We start from the raw sequence: 27,048 nt of genomic DNA, 5'->3' as shown, positions 1-27,048 counted from the left end.
AATGGTCCTGGGGGCGTAGGAGGGAGGGTGGGGGGAGAACAAGAGAGGCAGGCAGGAGGGGCCCTCCAGAATGCAGGAGCAGGAGAAGAGTGGAGGGCGCTGCCCTGCCCACTTGGGCAAGGAAACCTGCTGGGCTCCCAAGCGGGGTCCCCCACTCTGTTGAGCCTAAGCCCCACGCCCCACACTCACCAGGGTCTTTTCCAGCCCTGTGGGTCCTAAGCATAGGCCCCACCCAGCACCCAGACCCCACCCCTGCCTAGGCCCCACCCTCCACAGCCAAGGCCTTTTCCTCTTTTATTTTTGTTTTTTCCCTTTTTTTTTTTTTTCTTTTTTTTGTGGCACGCGGGCCTCTCACTGCTGTGGCCTCTCCCGTTGCGGAGCACAGGCTCTGGACACGCAGGCTCAGCGGCCACGGCTCATGGGCCCAGCCGCTCCGCAGCATGTGGGATCTTCCCAGACCAGGGCACGAACCCGTGTTCCCTGCATCGGCAGGCGGACTCTCAACCACTGCGCCACCAGGGAAGCTCTTTCCTTCTCCTTCTATTGTGGTTCTTTTTTACCTTCCATTTGTTGTTTCAGCTCTACTTTTATTTTTATATTCTTTCTAATATATCTGTTACTTTCCTAGTCTAATTTTATTTTTTACTCTTTGTTATTGTTCTCCTTTTTTTTTTTTTTTTTTTGCTACCCTGTGCAGCTTGTGGGATCTTGGTTCATGAGCCAGGGGTCAGGCCAAAACTCCTGCAGTGGGAGCTCTGAGTCTGAACCACTGGACTAATAGAGAACCTCAGACCCCAGGGACTATTCATCGGAGTGAGGTCTCACGGAGGTCCTCATCTCAGCATCAAGATGCAGCTCTACCCGACAGCTTACAAACTCCAGTGTTAGACTCCTCAGGCCAAACAACCAGTAAAACAGGAACACAATCCCACCCATTAAAAAAAAAAAGAGAGAGAGACAGTAAAAATATATGTCACAGATGAAGGAGCAAGGTTAAAACCTACAAGACCAAATAAATGAAGAGGAAATAGGCAATCTACCTGAAAAAGAATTCAGAGTAATGACAGTAAAGATGATCCAGAATCATGCAAATAGAATGGAGGCATGGATTGAGAAAATACAAGAAATATTTAACAAAGATCTAGAAGAACTAAAGAACACACAAACAGAGATGGAAAACACAATAACTGATATGAAAAATACACTAGAAGGAATCAATAACAGAATAACTGAGGCAGAAGAACGAATAAGTGAGCTGGAAAACAAAATGGTAGAGATAACTGCCAAGGAGCAGAATAAAGAAAAAGGAATGAAAAGAATTGAAGACAATCTCAGAGACCTCAGGGACAGCACTAAATGCACCAACATTTGAATTATAGTGGTCCCAGAAGAAGAGAAAAAGAAAGGATCTGAGAAAATATTTGAAGAGATTATAGTGGAAAACTTCCCTAACATGGGAAAGGAAACAGTCACCCAAGTCCAGGAAGTGCAGAGAGTCCCATACAGGATAAACCCTAGGGGAAACACACCAAGACACATATTAATCAAACTAACAAAAATTAAATTCAAAGAAGTTATTAAAAGCAGCAATGGAAAAAACATACAAAGGAATCCCCATAAGGTTATCAGCTGATTTTTCATCAGAAACTCTGCAGCCAGAAGGCAATGGCAGGATATACTTAAAGTGATGAAAGAGGAAAACCTACAACCAAGATTACTTTACCCAGCAAGGATCTCATTCAGATTTGATGGAGAAATCAAAAGCTTTTCAGACAAGCAAAAGCTAAGAGAACTCAGCACCACCAAACCAGCTTTACAACAAATGCTAAAGAAACTTCTCTAGGCGGGAAACACAAGAGAAGAAAAAGACCCACAAAAACAAACCCAAAACAATTAAGAAAATGGTAATAGGAACATACATATCGATAATAACCTTGAATGTAAATGGATTAAATGCCCCAACCAAAAGACACAGACTAGCTAAATGGATACAAAAACAAGACCCATATATATGCTGTGTACAAGGGACCTACTTCAGACCTAGGAACACATATAGACTGAAAGTGAAGGGATGGAAAAAGATATTCCATGCAAATGGAAATCAAAAGAAAGCTGGAATAGCAATTCTCATATCAGACAAAATAGACTTTAAAATAAAGACTGTTACAAGAAATAAGGAAGGACACTACACAATGATCAAGGGATCAATCCAAGAGGAAGATATAACAATTATAAATGTGTATGCACCCAACAGAGGAGCACCTCAATACATAAGGCAAATGCTAACAACCATGAAAGGGGAAATCAACAGTAACGCAATAATAGTAGGGGACTTTAACACCCTACTTACACCAATGGACAGATCATCTAAACAGAAAATAAATAAGGAAACAGAGCTTTAAATGACACAGAAGACCAGATAGATTTAACTGATATTTATAGAACATTCTACCTGAAAGTGGCAGAATACACTTTCTTCTCAGGTACACATAGAACATTCTCCAGGATAGATCACATCTTCGGTCACAAATCAAGCCTCAGAAAATTTAAGAAAATTGAAATCATATCAAGCATCTTTTCTGACCACAACACTATGAGATTGGGAATCAGTTACAGGAAAAAGAACTGTAAAAAACACAAATACATGGAGGCTAAACAGTGCACTACTAAATAACCAAGAGATCACTGAAGAAATAAAAGAAGAAATAAAAAAATACATAGAAACAAATGACAATGAAAACACGACAACCCAAAACCTATACAACACAGCAAAAGCAGTTCTAAGAGGAAAGTTTATAGCAATTCAGTATCACTTCAAGAAACAAGAAAAATCTCAAATAAACAATCTAACCCTACACCTAAAGCAACTAGTGAAAGAAGAACAAAGAAAACCCAAAGTCAGTAGAAGGAAAGAAATCATAAACATCAGAGCAGAAATAAATGAAATAGAAACGAAGAAAACAATAGCAAAGATCAATAAAACTAAAGGCTGGTTCTTTGAGAAGATAAACAAAACTGATAAACCCTTAGCCAGACTCATCAAGAAAAAAAGGGAGAGGATGCAAATCGATTAAATTAGAAATGAAAAAGGAGAAATCACAACTGACACCACAGAAATACAAAGGATTATAAGAGACTACTACAAACAACTATATGCCAATAAAATGGACAACCACGAAGAAATGGACAAATTCTTGGAAAGGTACAATTTTCCAGGACTAAACCAGGAAGAATTAGAAAATTTAAACAGACCTATCACAAGTAATGAAACTGAAACTGTAATTTAAAATCTTCCAACAAACAAAAGTCCAGGATCAGATGGCTTCAAAGGCAAATTCTATCAAACATTTAAAGAAGAGCTAACACCGATCCTTCTCAAACTCTTTCAAAAAATTGCAGAGGGAGGAAGACTCCCAAATTCATTCTACAAAGCCACCATCACCCTGATACCAAAACCAGACAAAGATATCACAAAAAAAAAAGAAAATTATAGACCAATATCACTGATGAACATAGATGAAAAAATCCTGAACAAAATACTAGCAAACAGAATCCAACAAGAGAGTAAAAGGATCATACACCATGATCAAGTGGGATTTATCCCAGGGATGCAAGGATTCTTCAATATACGCAAATCAATCAATGTGATACACCATATTAACAAATTAAGGAATAAAAACCATATGATAATTTCAACAGATGCAGAAAAAGCTGTTGACAAAATTCAACACCCATTTATGATAAAAGCTCTCCAGAAAATGGACATAGAAGGAAACTACCTCAACATAATAAAGGCCATACGTGACAAACCCACAGGAAACATCATACTCAATGGTGAAAAACTGAAAGCATTTCCACTAAGATCAGGAACAAGACAAGGATGTCCAGTCTGGCCACTCTTATTCAACATAGTTTTGGAATTCCTAGCCATGGCAATCAGAGAAGAAAAAGAAATAAAAGGAATACAAATTGGAAAAGAAGAAGTAAAACTGTCACTGTTTGCAGATGACATGATACTAGATACACCCTAAAGATGCCACCAGAAAACTACTAGAACTAATCAATGAATTTGGTAAGGTTGCAGGATACAAAATTAATGCACAGAAATCTCTGGCATTCCTGTACACTAACAACGAAAAATCAGAAAGAGAAATTACGGAAACAATCCTATTTACCATCACAACACAAAGAATGAAATACCTAGGAATAAACCTACATAAGGAGGAGAAAGACTTGTACTCAGAAAACTGTAAAACACTGATGAAAGAAAGTGTTTATGTCAAAGATGACATAAAAAGATGGAGAAATATACCCATGTTCTTGGATTGGAAGAATCAATATTGTGAAAATGACTATACTACCCGAAGCAATCTACAGATTCAATGCAATCCCTGACAATCTACCAATGGCATTCTTCACAGAATTAGAACAAAATATTTTACAATTCGTATGGAAACACAAAAGACCCCGAATAACCAAAGCAATCTTGAGAAAGGAAAACGTAACTGGAGGAATCATGCTCCCCAGCTTCAAACTATACTACAAAGCTACAGTAATCAAGATAGTATGGTACTGGCACAAACACAGAAATATAGATCAATGGTACAGGATAGAAAGCCCAGAGATAAACCCATGCACATGTAGTCACCTACTTTACAACAAAGGAGGCAAGAACATACAATGGAGAAAAGACAGCCTCTTCAATAAGTGGTGCTGGGAAAACTGGACAGCTACATGTAAAAGAATGAAATCTAACACCATACATAAAAATAAACTCCAAACGGATTAAAGACCTAAATGTAAGACCAGACACTATAAAACTCTTAGAGGAAAACATAGGAAAAACAATCTTTGACATAAGCCACAGCAAGATCTTTTTTACCCACCTCCTAGAGTAATGAAAATAAAAACAAAAATAAACAAATGGGACCTAATGAAACTTAAAAGCTTTTGCACAGCAAAGGAAACCATAAACAAGATGAAAAGACAACCCTCAGAATGGGAGAAAATATTTGCAAATGAAACAACAGAAAAAGGATTTATCTCCATAATATACAAACAGCTCATGGAGCTCAATAAACAACCCAATTGAAAAATGGGTGGAAGACCTAAATAGACATTTCACCAAAGCAGACATACAGATGGCCAAGAGGCACATGAAAAGATGCTCAACGTCACTAATCATTAGAGAAATGCAAATCAAAACTACAATGAGGTGTCACCTCACACCGGTCAGAATGACCATTATCAAAAAATCTAGAAACAATAAATGCTGAGAGGGTGTGGTGAACCCTCCTGCACTGTTGGTGGGAATGTAAACTGATACAACCACTATGGAGAACAGTATGGAGGTTCCTTAAAAGACTAAAAATACAATTACCATATGACCCAGCCATCCCACTACTGGGCATATACCTTGAGAAAACCATAATTAAAAAAGACACGTGTACCACAATATTCATTGCAGCACTATTTACAATAGCCGGGACATGGAAGTAACCTAAATGTCCATTGACAGATGAATGGATAAAGAAGATGTAGTACATATATACAATGGAATATCACTCAGACATAAAAAGAAACGAAATTGAGTTATTTGCGGTGAGGTGGATGGATCTAGAGTCTGTCATACAGTGTGAAGTAAATCAGAAAGAGAAAAACAAATACTGTATGCTAACGCATATGTATGTAATCTAAAAAAAAAAAAAAATGGTACTGATGAACCTAGTGGCAGGGCAGAAGTAAAGACGTAGACATAGAAAGTGGACTTGAGGACATGGCAGGGGAGGGGGAAGCTGGGGCAATGTGAGAGAATAGCATCAACATATATACACTACCAAATATAAAACAGATAGCTAGTGGGAAGCAGCTGCATAGCACAGGGAGATCAGCTCAGTGTTTTGCGACCACTAGAGGGGTGGGATAGGGAGGGTGGGAGGGAGGCTCAAGAGGGAGGGGATATGGGGATATATGTATGCATATGGCTGATTTGCTTTGTTGTGCAACAGAAACTAACACAGCATTGTGAAGCAATTATACTCCAATAAAGATGTATTTAAAAATATATAATATAAGAACTAAAGTTAACTTAAAGAACAAGTTGAAGATAAGAAATGGAAATTAAAACAACTAATTATACAGAAAAAAAAAAGAGAGAGATAGTGCCTTAAAAACCCTTTACATTTCCACTTCTGGGCATGATAGAATAACTGATACCAGACTAACCTTCCTACAGTAAACAACTAGAAAACTGGACAAAATTTATAAAACAACTATTTCTAGACACCATACAACTGGCAGCACAGAATTGTGACTCCTGAAAGAAGGAAAACAAGTGAGTTGAATCCAATGATTACCCCAGCTTTCTACCTGGAGATATTTACCAGACATTGACTCCAGGAGGAGGAATCCAAGCAGAGCACAGCAGTCTCCATAAGCTGAGGTTACAAAGGTCAGCGTTCAGGGGCGCCAAAGTGGCTAGAACTTGTATGGAGCACCAGAAAGGAATGAGGTGCCTAGATCAATTGCTCCATAAATCTTCATGGGAATCACCTTGAATATTCGGTCAAATAATAAGCTGTGTATTTATAGGATGAGAACATACAACAGCAACCACTATAGGAAAAAAACTTATGTGGAGCTATAAGTTGAACAACTATCAGAACTTTCAGAGTGTTAATAAACCTTTCGGTCTGACCAATCAAAGTGGAGAAACCTCACTGAACACTCAGGGCATTCATTAGAATCCACAGAAGGCTACACTTTAGGAAAGATAGAGTGAAGGCTACCTGAAGTGTCAAAATGCCTTAAAAGGATCAAGATCTAGAACTAAAGTAATTGCTTTGCAGAATAAAATCCAATGCTGATTAAAGGAAGGCAACAAAACCCAGACACTCAACAATGTAGTCATCACATTGTCTAGACTCCACTAGAAATGATTATACATACTCAATACCATTATTCACTAGATAAATGAAAATCAAAACTGCAATGAGATACCACTCCACACCCACTAGAATGGCCATAATAAAAAAAATATGGAAAAAAAACAAGTATTGGTAAAGATGTAAAGAAATTCTCACATTGCTTTTCAATAAATTAAACCTAGAATTACTATATGACCCTGCAATCCCATTCCTAGATATATACACAAAAGGATTGAAAACATGTGTTCAAACAAAAACTTGACATGAATGTTCATAGCAACACTACTCAAAATAGCCAAAAGGTGGGAACAACCCACATGTCCATCAACTCATAAATGGATAAACAAACTGTGGTATGTCCATCCAATGGAATATTATTCAGCCAAAAAAGGAATGAATTACTGACATGAATTACAACATGACAACTTGAAAACACTGTACTAAGTATAGGAAGACAGATACAAAAGATCACATATTGCACAATTTCATTTATATGAAATATTCAGAATAGGTAAGTCCATAGAGATAGAAAGCAGATTAGTGGTGACTAGGGGGTGGTGGAAAGAAGGAATCAGGAATGACTGCTTAATGGGTACAGGTTCCCTTTTGGGGTGAAAGAAATGTTCTGGAACTAGATAGAGGTGATGGTTGCACAACACTGTGAATATACTTAATGCTACTGAATTGTAAATTTTTTAATGGTTAAATTGTAAATTTCATGTCATGTATATTTTACCACAATTTTAAAAAATTATTATTAAGAAGTAGGAAAATTCTTGTGTGTGTGTGTGTGTGTGTGTGTGGGTGGGTGTGTGTGTGTGTTTTCTTGTTTGGCACTTTTGTTATAAAACAAGGAGAAAAATCAGACAATAGAAATAAACCCAGGAATAAAAGAGATGATGGGATAAGCAGACAAGGACTTTAAAACAGTGATTATAACCATGTTAAATTACTGTATTACTTATCTGTTGCTGTGTAACAAATTAACCCAAAATTTAGCAATGTAAATAGCAAAAATATATTGTATTATCTCACATTTTCCAAAAATGAGAAATTCAGTAGTACATTAGCTCGTGGTTCTAGCTAAGACCCTAACAATTCCTTAAGCATTTAATATGACAAATTTTGCAGTATATATAAAAGATAATAAACTACAAAGGGCAGTAAAAGCCAACATGGTAAGTATAGTAATAAAATGGCAAACGTGGCAGTAAATATAAAAGATCTTTTCTGGTTTTTTAATTTCTCTCAAAGATAATTGGAAGAATTCTCTGGTTATGACAGACGAAGTCCCCTCGTCTCTGCAGAAACAACTATGAAACGTAAATATGAACATAGTGCTGAGACCTTTATCCTAAGACAGAACCCAGTGGACTCAGACAGGCAAGAAAGACAGAAAGCTTATGTGTCACATCTTACAGGAAACACAAAAATCCCTAGGTAAGGCTTGCCTGGTTATGTCATAATCTTGAATAATCTCAGGAGAAGAGCAATAGGGTTCACGTAAAAAACTTAGATGAGACCCAACTTAGCATACACTGGGGAATAAAATGAAGTTCAAACCAAACAGTGCTGGTATATGAATTTATTTTTAGGACTTGTTCGCAAATCAAGATTCTCTATTAGATTGCCAAGGAAAAAGTGAAATATCTGTCCTGACGGAGTTAAACATGGAGCAAAATTCTAAAATTCTCCATCTATCCGCTCTTACGTGGCATCAAAGTGATGTGCTTCCCGCCAGTTGGGATGCTCCCAGCGCCTGATAACCAAGAGCCATTTGAGAGCTGTGAGAAGTCCTTCCAGACAGCTTTCTTAGACAATGTAATTAAGCTTCTTGTTTCCATGAGTACCAAATTATTTGTTTTAAAAAGATTTCCTATGACCTCACATGTTTTTAAATTTGGGGACTTCATGTCTTATTTAGAAAGTCAGCACAGGGACTTCCCTGGTGGTCCGGTGGTGAAGAATCTGCCTTCCAATGCAGGGGATGCAGGTTCAATCTCTGGTAGGGGAACTAAGATCCCACATGTCGCGGGGCAACTAGACCTGCGTGCCACAACTACTGATCCCACGCGCCTCAACTAGAGAGCACGCACACTGCAACGAAGAGCCCACACAAAAGATCCTGCATGCCGCAACGAAGACCCGACGCAGGCAAAAAAATAAAAATTAAATTAAAAAAAAAAAAGACAGCACAGCCTCCATCTGAGCAAAGTAACATGATATGACAGGATAACTGGGCATGTAGTTCACCCCAGTCATGCTCAGACCAGGAAACTGCAGAAGTACATGAATCCTCACCATAAGCGTGGAACAAGGGAGGTGTGTGAAGGGGATTGTGGGACTATCAAGGGAGAACAATGCCCCCTTCTTCCAAGTGAAACAAATTAAGATGTAAAAATTCAGTGATGCTCGATTTTGACATCATCAGTGAATGGGGTTAATCTCTTCTGCTCTTTGGTGTTTCAGCATGGCTACAACCTCCTGTCTTCTTTGGGATTTAGATTAATTCAACAAACCTCTCCAGCACCGGCCCCCAGCCCTTGATGTACACTGGAGTTACTGGGGAGCTTAAACAACTACCCATGCCTGGGTCCCATTCCCAGAAATTCCGATTTAATTGGTCTAGAGTGCTGCCCAGGCATCCACTTATTGTAGAAGCTCCCTGCTAATTCTAACAGGCAGCAAAGTTTGACAACAGGGTCTCTACTGCTTTGTTAGTGAAAGCGTGGGCTGAGGGCCTGGGAACTCGTTAAAAAGGCAAATCTTAGGCACCATCCAGATCTACAAAATCAGAATCTCCACTTTAATAAAACCCCCAGCTAACGCGTATGCATATTCAGTCTGAGAAAGGATGCTCCAGTTCTCTGTATCCTCCTTCTATTCCGCAGAGCAATAGTTCTTGTCCTGGCTATGCTTTAGAATCATCTGGAGAGCCTTTAAAAAGTACTGATGCCTCGTCCTCCCTCCAGAGATTGTTAGAGTGTGGTCCAGGCATGTTTTTTATTTTTATTTTTTTAAATGTCCCTAAGGAATTTAAATGTAAACTCAAGGCTGAGAGCCACTGCTATAGAAAGATAGTTTTCGTCTATTAATTTAACAGCCTTTGGTATAAAGGCTGTTTATTTCTGTTAAAAATTTAGGGTCCCCGGGAGCAATAACACTTTATTCTGTTTTTCTACATTGGTTGTCAAATGTTAACGTGCAAAGGCAACAATTGAGTTGCTTATTAAAATGCAGATTACCTATAACAAAAAAGAAGCAGATTCACAGATATAGAGAACAAACTAGTGTTTACCAGTAGGAGGAGGGAAGTGGGGAAGAGCAAAACAGGGGTAGGTGATTAAAAGGTACAAACTAGGGCTTCCCTGGTGGCGCAGTGGTTGAGAGTCCGCCTGCCGATGCAGGGGATGCGGGTTCGTGCCCTGGTCCGGGAAGATCCCACATGCTGCGGAGCGGCTGGGCCCGTGAGCCATGGCCGCTGAGCCTGCGCGTCCGGAGCCTGTGCTCCGCGACGGGAGAGGCCACAGCAGTGAGAGGCCCGCGTGCCATAAGAAAAAAAAAGATACAAACTATTAGGTATAAAATAAGCTACGAGGATATATTGCACAACACAGGAAATATAGCCAATATTTTACAATAACTATAAATGAAGTATAACTTTAAAAAATTGTGAATCACTATACTGTACACCTGTAACTTATATAATATTGTACAGCAACTATACTTCAGTTTTTAAAAATCTTATCAAAATGCAGATTCCCAGTGTCTCACCTTCAGAGAGCTTCCTGGAATGGGGCCCAGAATCTACATTGTTTATAAGCCCCATTGGAAATTCTGGTGTGTATGGTCCTTGTATCACATTTTGGAAATCACTGCTAGCTTCTGACAGAGGAATCTGAGTATAGACTTTGACGGGGATAGGGAGAGAAGGAAGGGCATGTTAAGGGCCCAGAGTACAGGGGGAGGGAGCAGAAAGAAGTGATGCAGGCAAAGCACAATATGGAGCTCCTTCATCCTCAGGAACAAGCAGTAAAGATCAAGCTCTGCTGTACCAGGCTACTTCCTGTCCAACCAACTCCAAGTTGCCCAAGGAGCAGCAGCTTGCCTGACCTGAGCAAGCACCATCATGGAAGCCCCAGGACAGGGAGACCGGTTAGGCTCTTCATTGCTGCTTCCGAGGGTTCCCAAAGTTTTCCCTTTCCCTTCCTGACCCACCAGATTAAGAATTAGAAGAAACAGAATTTACTCTGGAACCTGAAAGAACACTGTTCAAAACCCCAAATCCATCAATGTACCTTGCCCTACAGAAGTGTGTGAACAACCATACATGGAATCTTTGTAAATCAACTGATATTTTGAATCACTACCCAACATCACTAATAATCAGGGAAATGCAAATCAAAACCATAATGAGCTACCACCTCATATGTCTTAGGATAGCTATTATCAAAAAGACAAGGAACAAGTATTGGTGAGGATGTGGGGAAAAGGGAACCCTCACACACAGTTAGTGGGAATGTAAATTGGTACATTTTCCTATGGAAAATAGGAAGGAGGTTCCTCAAACAATTAGAAATAGAACTATCACGCGATCCAGCAATCCCACTGCCGAATATATATATCCAAAGGAAACGAAATCAGTACCTTGAAGAAGTATCTGCATTCCCGTGTTCATTGCAGCATTATTCACAATGACTAAAATATGGAAACAACCTGTGTCCACTGATGAATAAAGAAAGAAAATGTGGTATATATGTGCATACACACACCACAACGGAATATTATTCAGCCTTACAAATGGGAAATCCTACCATGTGAGACAACATGGATAAACCTGGAGGACGTCAGGCGAAGTGATATAAGCCAGACACAGAAAGATGAATACTGTATGATCTATGATCTCACTTTTACATGGAATCTAAAAAAGTCAACTCATAGAAGCAGAGGTTAGAATGGAGATTACCAGGGGCTGGAGGGTGGGAGATATGGAGAGATGCTGGTCAAAGGGTATAAACTTCCAGTTATAAGATGGGTAAGTTCTGGGGATCTAATGTACAGCATGGTGACTATAGTAAATAATAGCATGTATTCAAAAGTTGCTGAAAGCAAATCTTAAGTGTTCTCACCACGCGCACACACACACATACACACACACACGAAGATAACTACATGAGTTGATGTGTTACTTAGCTTGACTGCTGCAATCATTTCACAATGTATCACCTTGTATACCTCAAATATATATGTTTTATTCATCAATTATACCTTAATAAAGCTAGAGGAGAAACACCGTAGCAGGGAAAAGGGGCTTGCAATTTAAACGAATCCCCTGATCATTTCTGCATTTCTGACTTTCTTAATAAAGGAGGACGTATTGACTATTGATAGAGTCATTAGTGGATTAAGTAAGAAAATGCACTTAAAACATTAGGACCGGCACTTCCCTGGCGGTCCAGTGGTTAAGACTCCGCGCTACCACTACAGAGGGTGCAGGTTTGAACCCTAGTCAAGAGAACTAAGATCCTGCACGCTGTGCAGTGTAGCCAAAAAAAATTTAAAAATAAAACATTAGCACAGTCCCTGGTACATAGTAATATTCAAAAAATGTTAGATATTATTTTTCCTGTGATGATGGAATTTGTATAACCTAGACCTCAGAAGACCTATCTATCCCTTCCCACCTCAGGGTCATAACCAGTCCTGGGAGCCTTAATGAGATTTATGTCTATTATACAAGAGCTTGCAGATGGACACGTTCTTCAGGCAAAGTCACAATCTGTCAGTGACTGACCAAATGCTAACCCCCTAGAGAAGGACAGAGTGAGCAGAACAGGGAAATCCAGCCCACAGTCTCCACTGGTAAGGAGCAGTTGTGATTCTTTTTCCCTAACAAATCCATTCATAAACCATTTGGTCTCATTCAGTGCAGGTTTACTATGTAAAGACACAGGTTTAAATCTCTTCTAATCCCTCATGGTTATTAGTTCTACTTTACTGATGCGAAAAGGTCTAGAAAGTGACAAAGCAACCACTAAGAGCTGGGTCTGTCTGTATCCCTAGCACAGGTTGTAACCACTCTGTACATTCACCTCCCTCGGGAACTATTGTCCCAATAAATGTTCACTTTGTCACACTATCAAAATAAGCAAAGGCAAGTTGTTTGTAAGATGATGCTCAGTCATGCTACATAAGACCTCAACCACTGGAAATGATCCCGAATGACAGAATGTAAGCTCTCTCTCTTAAAAACCAGATTCCATATAAGAAGTTGGAAAGATACTGGCTATTCACATGAGCCTAATTTACCTCGTTGTTTGTGAAGTGACTTTCTTAACGACGAATCGGGATGTCAGGCAGATCCAAAAGACAGTCATTTACCCACTGGAGGCCTCCATGAAGAGTCTGAGCATCTGCTCTACCAGCTGAACTCACCCCTGAGCCCTGCCACCCAGCGTGCCTGGTTGTGGACTCGGCTCCACAGACTTTGCCCCAGTGTGTCCTCTATGAAGGGTACACAGCTACAATGTGATCTATGTTTGCATTGTAAAATGGTCACCACCGTCAAGTTCAGTAACACATCCACCACCTCACATAGTTACCATTGTGTGCGTGCATGTTAGAGTATGTGTGTGTGTGTGTGTGTGTGTGTCTTTATTCCTGTGCTCGGGCTTTCTCTAGTTGTGGCGAGCGGGGTCTACTCTTCGCTGCGGTGCGCGGCCTTCTCATTGCCATGGCTTATCTTCATTGCGGAGCACGGGTTCTAGGTGTGCAGGCTTCAGTAGTTCCTGCATGCAGGCTCAGTAGTTGTGGCTCGCGGGCTCTAGAGCGCAGGCTCAGTAGTTGTGGCGCACGGGCTTAGTTGCTCCGCGGCATGTGGGATCTTCCCAGCCCAGGGCCCGAACCCATGTCCCCTGCATTGGCAGGCAGATTCTTAACCACTGCACCATCAGGGAAGTCCCAACAAGACAGTATTTTTAACTACAGTCACCATGAGGTACAGATCCCCAGAACTTATTCACCTTATAACTGGAAGTTCATACCCTTTGACCAGCCTCTCCTCATTTCCCCCACCCCAAGGCCCTGGCAACCACCCTTCTAGTCTCTGCTTCTGCTTCTGGGAGTAGACTTTTTTAGACTCCACATAAGAGTGAGATCACCTGGTCCCTCCCTTCCTTCTTAGTCCAAGGGCTCCATCTGTACTGTCTGGCAGTCCCAGGTTTCAGGTTGGAGGCCCTGTTAGACCTCCGCGGTCTCCTAGGAGTTTCGACTCGCCCAGGAAAGAACAAGAGTCGGAAGCCGATGCAAAACGCAAGAGGTTTATTGAAGGCCGGTGCACCGGGGTTCCTTGGTCCTCACGCAGGAGGCCGAAGAAGGAACCCCTTTTGGGCGCGAATATGTCAGTTTTATAGGTTCCTACTTCCCCGTATGTAAATTATAGATTTGGTTGTGTTTTCCTGCTGATTGGTCCCGGCTTAGGCTCGGACCAGAGAGGGAACTTGTCCCCAGCTTCCTGATTGGTCTTTGACAGATACCTTTTTTACATTTTGTTTATCTCCCTCCTTCTCGGAAGGGGGCCGGACATCCTGGAAATTCACCCATTGTCTAAGAAGCCCCTATTGTCTGGAGAGTTCTTAATCATTAGCTGGAACAATGTCCCTCGAGTCCCACAGCCCCATTACACTTGCTGTACCAGCGGGTGTTCTCAGATGCCAGGGGCCGACATTTGGTGGGGATCTACATCCAGAGTAGGACCACAAGATGACAGCAGCAGGGCGAGGTAACCCAGCCCACGATTGTCCGGAGCACTTAAGGAAATGAAATCTCAGCAGGTTTCCGATTTTCCTCTTAATTAGCTTCCTCCATTCCCTTAGGCGTTTATTCCCTTAGCGGGATCCTACACCATAAACTTTCCTTTGTCCCGGCTCAAGGGTATTAAGTAAATACCTGGCAGCCACTACCAGCAGCTTTAGAGGACTTTCTGCAGCCCACAGCAGGCCCCCTGGCCTGACAGCTTCTGCTAATGCTAACTGGAGTGCATGGATCACACTTTCGGTCCAGAGGAGAGGATTTCAACAGTGCTGCTCAGCCTGCCTAGACCTCCTGCCACAGGAGTCCTAGAGTCTCCTGCAAAGAGCTTCTGTCATGTGCATTTACTCCTGGCAAGTCTCCCGAAGGGGCAGCAGGTGTTTATTTTATACACATTAAAGGACTTGCTTTCCCGTATCTCTAGGTGTTCTGAGATGGAGAGGTCAAAGGACAAACAGAATAAACCCATAACTATAATAACATTAATTCCATTTGAAACAGATTGAAGCAACTCAAATTATGGATCCAATGGAGCCAATGTTAATTCTACAGATAAATGTTATAAATCTAGAAACAAAACAGACTCACAGATATAGAGAACAGACTTGTGGGTGCCAAGGGGGAGGGGAGTGGGGGAGGGATGGATTGGGAGTTTGGGATTAGCAGATGCAAACTATTATATATAGGATGGATAAATAAGATGGTTCTACTGTATAGCATAGGGAGCTATATTCAATACTCTGTGATAAACCATAATGGAAAAGAATATGAAAAAGAATATATAGGGCTTCCCTGGTGGCGCAGTGGTTGAGAGTCCGCCTGCCGATGCAGGGGACACGGGTTCGTGTCCTGGTCCGGGAGGATCCCACATGCCACAGAGCGGCTGGGCCCGTGAGCCATGGCCGCTGAGCCTGCGCGTCTGGAGCCTGTGCTCCGCAACGGGAGAGGCCATAGCAGTGAGAGGCCCGCATACCGCAAAAAAAAAAAAAGGATATATATATATATATATATATATATATATATATATATATATATATATATATATAATAACTGAATCACTTTGCTGTACAGCAGAAATTAACACAACACTGCAAATCAACTATACGTCAATAAAATGTTATAAATCTCATCACCAGGTTAGTTAAAATCACACATCATGTGAAAATGACACTGACATCTGGTGACCTGGAGGGTCTGATTCTGCCAACAGCTGCTCCCTCTCCTGAACCTTGACGGCTCCATAGGTCTGTCCAGCATGATCACTATGTTACGTTTTTAAAGAAGAAAGTGGCGAAAGTTAAGAGAGAGAAGAGAATTGGGGAGAGAAGGGACATCGTTCTACTTCTATATTAGAAAACCTGAATCTTTATTTCTATGGCTGAATTATGCTTCCAGGTAAAATGCTGCTAGATAATGTCATGCAAAATGTTGCAGTTGAAATGTTTATCTTTGCTTCCTTTAGTTGGATGAAGATAAAAATTCATTCATTTGTTCATTCATTCAACAGGTACTGGGGTTGTAGTTTAGAGAATGAAGGGTTGCTTTATTATTCCACCTAGACAAAGGGACATCCCAGGACTGTTCTGAATAAAATGGGAGGTAAGATCACCCTAATTATTGAGCACTTTCTATATAGTTGTGTAAAAACAGAAAATGTCTGGAGGGGGGTGGAGGAGCTGTTTTTCATTCCTAAATCCAAAATCAGTGCTAACGCCCACTTGCTCTCAAAATATCTGAAAATTTTGGTGAAACCTATTGGTTCTTTCAAGTAAAATAAAAATATGTGCTCAGGGCTTCCCTGGTGGCGCAGTGGTTGAGAGTCCGCCTGCTGATGCAGGGGACACGGGTTCGTGCCCCGGTCCGGGAAGATCCCACATGCCACGGAGCGGCTGGGCCTGTGAGCCATGGCCGCTGAGCCTGCGCGTCCGGAGCCTGTGCTCCGCAACGGGAGAGGCCACAACAGTGAGAGGCCCGCGTACTGCAAAAAAAAAAAAAAAATGTGCTCAGGTCATCCAACCTCTGTTTTTTCTGGCTTGGAACAATTCTCTCTACCAAATAGGATCCAGGTTCTTCCCTGTATTTTTGAGAAAAGGTTGAATTTGAATAGATAATTCTGTTTTTATTTGCATTCATACATGATGAAGAGGTCCCTGAGACCTAATCTTAGCAAAAAAAATTTGTTCTCTTTCGAAAATGAGGAAATCACTGAATCACCACTCAAGGGAACATTACACAGATGGTGAAGATCTATTTTAAATAGTCAAGCAGGACACAGTACAAAAAAATACACATATGTGTGTAAATACAAATATGTATAGATAGGTAGGTGGATATAGTTTTAGAAAGACGAGCATAGTTGGTGTTAACTCGTGTTTTCATAGAACAGCATTTAAGGTTTAGAAATAAATTTTGCCCACATTATCGCAGTTGATTCTCACAACAATTGGCTTAGATAGTATCCCTAGCCCCATTTTACAGTCAAGGAAATTAACTACTATACATAGACACAGACTGGCACTTGAAGCTTTTAACTCAGATTCCACTGATCTTCTTACAATAAAACAATAGCTCATTAGAGATGTTTAAGGGATAATGTTTATAAAAAGAGTCCCTACCTCCATCAGATTTGAAACTTTTCAAAGCACTTTCACATTTGTTTATTCAATATACTTAAAGGGACTACTATGCCGCACACACTGACTAGATACCAGAGGCACAGAGGTGAATAAAACTCTCCCTTGTTATAAGGAACTGGACATCTAATGTATAAGACAGATAAGGAAACTGGTCCACTTCAGTAGTTCAGTGAAATGAAGGATGAGCACAACATGCCATGAGCCACAGAAAAGAGCACCAAGTCCAAGTTCTGGGGACCAAAGAAAGCATTCCACTGGCGTAATGCCTGCAAGAGAAGTAGGAGTTTGCTTAAGCACGTGAGCTCATGACCTCAAGTCGGGAAACATCAGGCTATATTAAAGCAACACAAGTTGTCTGTAAACAGTTGTAGGAAAAGATGTGTTTCAGGATAGAATGTTGGATAAGTAGCCAGGCCCAGGATGAGAGCCTGGAATGCTAGGCTAAGGAAGTTGAAATGAGTCTATAGGCTTAGGATGCCAAGGAAAGGAGAAAGAGGTGAGACAGGAGACAGGGAGACACCTGGGGAAGCAAATGCAATAGGCTTGGCGAAAGATGGCTGGGATCTGAATTTAAGAGGAGGAGGAGGAAAGCATAACCAGGAAATGTATTTAAGATGTAGAGTTAGTAGGATGAGGGGTGAGAAGAAAGCAAGTGTAACTCTGAGTTCTTTAAGTAAGTTTCATGAACCAGGATGGGGCATATAGAAGATGAGCAGCATTTCTGAGGGACCCCAGTAAGCTCACTTTTTTGGGAGTTTGGGATTAGCAGATGCAAACTATTATATATAGAATGGATAAACAACAAGTTCCTACTGTATAGTACAGGGAACTATCTTCAATATCCCGTAATAAATCATAATGGAAAGTAATATGAAAAAGAATGTATATATATGTATAACTGAATCACTTTGCTGTACAGCAGAAATTTAATACAACAGTATAAGCCAACTATACTTCAATAAAATAAATTTTTAGAAAGAAATTCACTTTTGTACATATTGAGTATAAGTGCCCTATAGAGCAGTGAAGTGGCAAGACCTAGAGAGAACTGGCAATCAACTCCTGAAGCTCAGGGGAAAATTCTAGGTGGTAGATACAGACTTGAGACTCTAGTGTGAGGCCAAAGGTGAGGCAAAAAAAAAAAAAAAAAAAAGGCCATACATTGGACAGGGGAACAGAAGAATACTTCAGGTGGGGAGACGGGGAAGGATTTTTAAATAGTAGACGGCTGTTATCCTGTTTTGTTTTATTACAGAGCTAATTAGTTGGAAATATGTGTTTTAATCAAACAATATGTAGAAAAAAAAAATTCCCCCTCACCTTGTTTTATTAGGAAATATACGTGTACCTCCACAGTCTTTTCCCTTATTAAATGGACTTTGAATCATATATACTGAAAAACAAGATTAAAGGAAGCTTTTCTTCCATGATGTCAAATTGATGAATGTGTGGTGACCTTTCATAGAGGGAGTTGCACTAGGGAGAAGGGGACATAGTTCTAGAAGCCCCAGAGCACTGACCTCCAATGTTTCTGCCAGTTCCAGCACCATTTCATTCAGCCTCTCCACGTACTCGTATCTAAACAAATACTTTCAACCTCCACCCACCCATGTTCTCATCCCTTTCAAATATCAGATGTAGAGGTCCCCACGGCCAGTAATAATGCCAAAGAATGACTGAAATCTCTCTCTAGTCCTGGGAAACAGGCCATGTAATAAGAAAGAGGGAGGTAACTTCGCTAAGTGTCCCACAGTGAAGTCATTTTTGGCTCCGTTCTGATTGTCCAAATGGCCTGAGCAACTGGATCCCATCATCTCAAGAAACGGCTTCCTACAGTGTGAATATGGCTCTGACCTTTGTGACCTTGGATCATACTGTGGGCAGAATTGTCCCCTACCCTAAATTCATATGTTGAAGTCCTAATCCCCAGAACCTCAGAATATAATTAAATTTGGAGATACAGTCTTTAAAGGGTGATTAAGTTAATGAGGTCTTTTGGGTGGATCATAATCCAATATGACTTGTGTCCTTATAAGAAGAGGAGATTTGGACACAGATGCACAGAGAGGACCAAGTAAGGGCACAGCAGGAAGGCAGCCATCTGCAAGCCAGGTAGAGAGGGCTCAGCAGAAAACCAAACCTGCTGCTACCTTGATCTTGGACTTCCAGCCTTCAGAACTGTGAGAAAATATATTTCTGTTGTTTAAGCCACCTAGCCTGTGGTACTTTATTATGCAGCCCTAGCAAACCAATACAGGCACTTATTAAACATGGCATAAAATATGTGCCGGGGATTTCCCAAAATGAAGTTAAATGGACAAAAAATCAGGCTTGTTTTGCAATTGAGGGTATTGATGACACATAACTGTATTTTGTAAAATCTGTTCATCTGTTTACACATTCTATAGAAGTCTAACCATCCAGGAGAGAAGCTAGTGTGTGGTTACTTGAATTTTATATCGTCTTTGCTACAGAATTCACTGATGAGTAGGGTTGCATGAAATTACATCCATCCTATGGCTCAGATGTTGTACCACAAGATACAGTGAACTGCTTTAGACAGATTGTATTGAGTTGATTCTGCAAAACTCTTAATATTTGAAACACAAAACTCTAAATATCATATAATATTTCCAAAGCAGAAAGAAAAAAGTGTGGACAGTATCTCTGCTTGTGTACCAAGTTATATTTTCCCCTCACTTTTCCCTGTTTGATTTGTCACCAAGTCTTCTGAAATAGCCCTCACATCTGTCTTCCCACCCAGACTGACTGTCACTGCCTTCATTCAAATCCTTATAATTTCTGGCACATCCTATTAGCCACTGAACTAAACCTTTCAAAGGGAATGAAATGCTGTTGGTGGGGATGTAAATTGGTGCGGCCACTATGGAAAATGGTATGGAGGTTCCTCAAAAAGCTAAAAAAAAATGTTTTCATATGATCCAGCAATCCCACTCCTGGGCATATACCCAGACAAAACTACAATTCAAAAAGATACATGTACTCCTATGTTCATAGCAGCACTATTTCCAATAGCCAAGTCATGGAAACAACCTAAATGTTTGTCGATAGGTGAATGGATAAAGAAGATGTGAGATAGATCTATATCTATATACATATACATATATAACGGAATATTACTCAGCCATAAAAAAGAATGAAATAATGCCATTTGCAGCAACACGGATGGACCTAGAGATTATCATACCAAGCAAAGTAAGTCAGAAAGAGAAAGACAAATACCATATGATATCACATATATGGGAAGCAGCTGAATTGCACGGGGAGATCAGCTTGGTGCTTTGCGACCACCTAGAGGATGGGATAGGGAGGGAGACACAAGAGGGAGGGGGATATGGGGATATATGTATACATATAGCTGATTCACTTTGTTATACAGCAGAAACTAACACAACATTGTAAAGCAATTCTACCAATAAAGATGTTAAAAAAATAATAAAATAAAAATAAAATACAATACAAATGAACATATCTACGAAACAGAAACAGACTCACAGAGAGAACAGACTTGTGGCTGCTAAGGGGGAGGGGGTGGGGAAGGAAAGGATTGGAAGTTTGGGATTAGCAGAGGCAAACTAATATATATAGGATGGATAAACAACAAGGTCCTATTGTATAGCACAGGGAACTATATTCAATAGCCTGTGATAAACCATAATGTAAAAGTATATGAAAAAGAATATATATATGTATAACTGAGCCACTTTGCTGTACAGTAGAAATTAACACATTGTAAATCAATTATACTTCAATAAAATTTTTAAAAATAAATTTTTAATTAATTTTTTTTAAGGGAGTGAAATGTTGGGGAATGGTTAAGGAGCACAGTCACTTGAGTTAGAGTCCCAGCTCCACCTAAATGTGTGACCTGACCCAAATCTAAGCCTCAACTATTCATGATTAAAATAGCGGTAATTAGTAGCAGTACTCTCCTCATAGCACTGTTAGAAAATTAAGTGAAATAAGTAGAAAGCATGTGGCATAGTACATAGTAAAATACTCAGAAAATATGGGGTGTACTATGATTAATCTTTTAGAATCCATCACCCTACAATGTTTTGTCATGCTCTCTTATGCGGAATTTCTTTATGCAGAAATTCCAAGATTTTCCCATGCTGAGATTTCTTGTCATCTATAATATGAAAACAATAGGCCTGTTGAATGTTCTGTTTCAGACAGCACAGGCTTCTCCTGCCCAAGTCTCCTCAGTGAAGGGCCCCACGCTCCCTGTTTGAAAATCCCGGTCCTAACTGACATTTCCCAAGTCCCCACTAAAATCCCTTCTCCATAATACCCTCTGCTCCAACTTCTTTTTCCAAAGCACCAAACTCATCTTAACAATCCTTCAGTGGTCTATTCTGGTTCAGGAGATGAAGCCCAAACACTGTGACATGGCCCACAGCACCTTGGTCAAGATACCTCAGCCTCCAAATTCTCATCTCCAGCCACGAGGCCCAGCCCACAGCCTGGCAAATGGCAGGAGCTCAGCAAATGTTTGTTTGCTGAGAAGAGAACCTGAAAAACTCACACCACAGGCTCGAAGGCTTGCTTCTCCTCCATCTGCATCTGTGTGTTGTGTTGTTTCCTCCGGGGGCTGCCATAACAAATGACCACAAATTGGTTCTCTCACAGATCTGAGGCCCAAAAGTCTGAAATAAAGGTGCTGGCAGAGCCATGCTCCCTCTACAAATTCTATGGAAGGATCCTTCCTGCATCTTTCAGCTTCTGGTGGCTCCTGGTGCTCCTGGGCTTGTGGCTGCATCACTCTCATCTCTGCGTCCATCTTCACGTGGCCTTCTTCCCTGTGTCTGTTCTGTGTTTGTGTGTCAAATTTCCCTCTCTTTCTCTTATAAGGACACTAGTCATTGGACCCAGGACCCACTCTAATATCATTTTGAGCTCCTGAACATAATATCAATATCTGCAAAGCCCCTAGTTCCAATAAAGTCACATTTGCAAGTACCTGGGGTTAAGAGTTGGACATATCTTTTTGAGGAACATGATTCAACCCACTACAACTTTCAAGGGTTAGGGAGGTCGAGGAGGGAGGTGTGACTGGAACACAGAGAGCTCTGACCATGTTCAGGAAGGAAATGGGATGTTCATTTGCAGTTCAGAGATCAAAGCTATCTGGGTACTAAGTATGCCATCTGGCAAGATCTCCTGAACCAGCCCAGGGTAGCAGGGGAGCAATGTTTTCTGCCCAGCTGTTTTGTTTCAGATCCACATGTTAATGGTATGGGTTTTTGCTTTGGAACTGTGGAAGACTATTATTAATAAGGCAAATTAGAGGAAAGAAAAAAATCACATAAATCCCTACATTCTCACATCTTTTTTCCCCATATTTAGGTTTTAGTTTGGGTTTTTTATAATAGGTAATTTAAAATTAAACCTGCACATAAGAGTTTATAAGGTTTGTTATAAAAAGGAAAATAGATCACAAAACAAAAACAAAAATAGCAATTCATAGCTCCCTTCCATCTCCTGCTAGTCAAAGACAACCACTCTCAAATCTTTCAGCTGATTCTTTAAGCATCTACTTCCATATATTCAGTACCAGGCTTATAGTAATTGCTCTTGCTTTGTCAGCTTCAGATGTTATCAGCCGGCTGGTGCCTTGGCCTCGATGGCTCTTCATCTCTCCCCCACTTCCACCATCACCACCACCACTACCACACACACAGCACGCACACACTCACCCACGCACACATACACACACAATCACACGCTTCCTATTGCCTTGTACTTTTGACATGCTTGTATATTAATTTTAGTTAGATCAAGAGTCAGTGTTTACATTATCCACAGTTGAGGCCAGAAGTATGCTGTTTTTTGCTTTGTTTTCTAGATATTTATCACTAATACATTTTCAAATTTTTCTGCATTGTCTAAATCTCCTCTCAATATTCTATTAATGCTTCTTTTGGCGCCCTGACTTGTTTTCACCGGTTCAGTTGTTTCCTGTGCCTGCCACACACCTGCTGTCCTGGGCTCTCCCCTGGCCCTCACCTGGAGGATTCCCTTCATCCCTGTCTCCCATGGGATCTCCTGTTTCCCAGGCCCCCATCTTCCGTTTCATTTGTTTACCCTCGTTGTGATGGAGCACTTCCTCCAGTATCTTCCTAAGAAAGGATGTCAATTCCTAGAGACCCTGAAGTTCTGAAAATATCTTCAGTCTATTTCATATTTAATTGATGTGCTGACTGGGAATAAAATTCTAAGTCAAAAATAATTCTTTCAGAATGTGTAAGAAATTGCTCCACTGATTTCTAACTTTCTCAGTTGCTACTGAAAAATCCACAATCATTCTCTGCCAACATCTTCTCCCAACCACCCACCTCTACCTCCAAGCTTATAAGATGTTCTCTTTGTCCCCATGGTTCTGTCATTCCATGAGGATGTAAGGACCAGCCAGAAGCAGGAAACCAACCGTACTCCCAGATGGACATTGTTAAGACTTTTAAATAAAGGAACTAGCTACACAGGCCATGATGAAAAGAACAGGGATTTGCAGACACTTTGGGACGAGCAAGTACAGAAAGCTCTCAGCACCCTTTGATGTGAGGGGCCAGGAAAGAAGAAAGAAATATCTGTAACAGATTCTGTCGCGTGCAGCAGCTCTAGACAAAGGATTGCCCAAGGGAACTGTAGCAACAGCAAGAGTAGCCACTTTTAGGACTATGTATAATCTTGTCATAGCTGGGGTCGTCTGGTCGTGATGACAGAAAAACCACATTTTTGTCCTCACTCACGTAATCTCCCCAGTGGCTGCTTGGTGCTTGCTGGCTGTATACTGGCCTCTGGCTTATCAGATACTCCTTCCTATATTTATATATAACAAAGGCTTTCTTTTTGCTGAGGAAGAGGGTGTGCATTAGCTGTGGACACAGGAAGGAGATCAGTTGGTAGAACTTAGTCCTTGCAATTTAGTTGGAGAGTCCAGCTGTCCAGCAGGGACGAAGTACAGCTCTTGGCCCGCTCCCCCAGGGCCCTGCACAAAGGCCAGTTTGGGCAGGAAAGAAATAGACAATGGGATGCTGAGGAGAGTCCACGGCTGCTGTGGGCGGATCAAGTGTGATCTCTCTGATTGAAGAGCGTGGCGCAGGACGCCAGTGGGGAATTCAACACACATACCTCACAATGCCGGTCTAATTTGTAGATTTTATCAGCACAAATTTCCTGAGGTGGAAGATGTAGTGATGGCGAAGGTAAGGTCCATTGCTGAAATGGGAGCTTATGTCAGCTTGCTGGAATACAACAACATCGAAAGCATGATTCTTCTGAGTGAGTTGTCCAGAAGGCGTATCGGTTATATAAACAAGCTCATCCGAATTGGCAGGAATGAATGTGTGGTTGTCATTAGAGTGGACAAAGAAAAAGGATGGACTGATTTTTCAAACAGAAGAGTTTCTCCGAGGAAGCAATCAAATGATCAAATGTGAAGATAAATTTACCAAATCCACAACTGTTTACAGCATTCTTCGTCATGTTGCTGAGGTCTTAGAATACACCAAGGACGAACAGCTGGAAAGCCTGTTCCAGGGGACTGCTTGAGTCTTCGATGACTACAAGAGACCCGGATACGGCGCCTATGATGCATTTAAGCACGCAGTCTCAGACCCATCTATTTTGGATAGCTTAGATTTGAATGGAGATGAACGGGAAGTACTCATTAACAATATTAATAGGTGTTTAACCCCACAAGCTGTCAAAATTCGAGCAGACAGTGAAGTGGCTTGTTATGGTTATGAAGGCATCAATGCTGTAAAAGCAGCCCTGAGAGCAGGTCTGAATTGTTCTACAGAAACCATGCCCTCAAGATTAATCTAATAGTTCCTCCTCGGTATGTAATGACTACAGCCACCCTGGAAGGAACAGAAGGCCTCTCTGTCCTCAACCAAGCTATGGCTGTCATAAAAGAAAAGACTGAGGAAAAGAGGGGCGTCTTCAGTGTTCAAGTGGAGCCCAACGTGGTGACAGATACAGATGAGACTGAACTTGCAAGGCAGCTGGAGAGGCTAGAGAGAGAAAACGCAGAAGTGGATGGAGACTGTAATGCGGAAGAAATGGAAGCCAAAGCCGAAGGTTAACTTTGTGGGCAACAGAGTCCAGTTTAAGGAACACAAAGCAGTCTTCCTGGCTGTTAACCCTAGACTTGAAAGTTTTCCAGTATTGAAAGATTCAAAGTTGAGTAGTTTTTATTTCGAAGTATTTAAATGTTCCAACAGACCAAAATGTGAAATGCCCTCCTAAATGTCAGCTGTTTTCACACAGGAGCTCTAACATCTTGAGCATTTTTTCAGGGAGTGGCCTAATTTCACTAGAGACAAATCTTTAAGAACAGTCATAAAACGGGGCGTGTGATTTCCATTTCTGATGTCTCCAGATTGGCGCCCCTCTGTAGTTCAGTGCCTCCACGAGCCTTACCAGGGGCGCCCAAAGCAAATGGTCCTAACTTTTCTATATAAAATGTATCAAGCAAACATTAAATAAATTTCTGGGATATTTTAAAAAAAAGAAAGAAAGAAATAGACAAGGGGACTTGTATCTGGAAGGCCTTAAAGGCTCTTCTAAGTAGGACACAAATGGGCAGGCCATGAAGGAAAACATCCTTCAAAGGACCCAGGATAGGCCAAGGTAAGTCCTGATAGAGCGTCCGCAAGCCCCTATAGAAAGATCTTGGTATGAGCTAAAGAAAGGTACCCCTTATATGGAGACAAGAGAAAAAGATGCCCTCTCTGGGCAGATCTAGCCCTGTGGGAATACCGTTTGGTGAGCAGAACAGGGCTGGGTGCCAGTCCCCATTCACTCCTGGGGTCAGGTGTCTTTGTCAAATAGGCAAATTTATAATTACGTAAAGTGGCCCTGGGTCCTCTTTTAGAGATTAAATATGACACATTTGTCAGGGTATGGACCGTGACCAATAGGGCACGGTGATGCCAGGAAAAGAGAGGTCTATTGTCACCATCCCAGAGCTGACTCAGAGTGAAATAATAAATTTTTGGAATCTAAAAATGCAGAGATGAATGCTAACCAACTTATCAGACCCAAGAAAGATGAATCATAAACCAGCAACAGGGGAAGCCAAGATGTTATCAGAATTACACCACAAACAGAATTCCCAGGACACCACCAGAATTCCACCCAGTCTCCCCATTCCCTATTATGTCCTTTACTTTGAAACAAGCTTCACTTACGATCATAAGAGTGTTGTTCTCCCGATGAGGCCACCAGAAGCCTGGAAAGCCCCCTGCTAGCTTTATGGAGCAGTACCTACAGAGCTGACTGCAAGGGCACAGGAAACCCATAGCTCCCTCGGATACCTTGAGAAAGGGTGGGATGGAGGAGAAGTTTTTGGCAGAGCAGATAGAGGGATGGATTGGTAATCCCCAGATGGGGCTGCAGAAGCTACAAAGTCTTGGGTGGAACAGTTTCAAGGCAAAGTAATGTCCGGTGACCCTGGTTACCCTGGTTTTCAGAAACATTGGAACATGTTCCATTATGCTTCCGAGGACGCTTGTGGCTGTAGGGACTTTGGCAAACCACCAGTCCACGCCTCTTACTGTTCCTGCCCCATCTTCCCAGGCCCTGAAGAAAAGGTTTTATAAGGAGCTCACTTTCCCATTCTGGACAGTTTATCTCAGCTAGGAATAAAA

At 41.2% G+C, this 27,048-nt stretch overlaps 1 pseudogene across 1 annotated transcript; it reads left to right on the top strand.

Moving 5' to 3' along the window:
• The first annotated feature begins 9,757 nt into the window (after positions 1-9,757).
• On the top strand, positions 9,758-25,482 carry LOC309824117 (eukaryotic translation initiation factor 2 subunit 1-like; annotated as a pseudogene). Its single transcript has 2 exons — positions 9,758-9,903; positions 24,486-25,482. The product of its transcript is annotated as a eukaryotic translation initiation factor 2 subunit 1-like (transcript).
• Positions 25,483-27,048: the final 1,566 nt, after the last annotated feature.

The sequence above is a fragment of the Grampus griseus genome, assembly GCF_964374135.1.
Source record: "Grampus griseus genome assembly, chromosome: 6".
Taxonomy (NCBI): Eukaryota; Metazoa; Chordata; class Mammalia; order Artiodactyla; family Delphinidae; genus Grampus; species Grampus griseus.
Note: the sequence above shows the minus strand (reverse complement) of the source record. Positions and strands in the feature narration are given on the sequence as shown.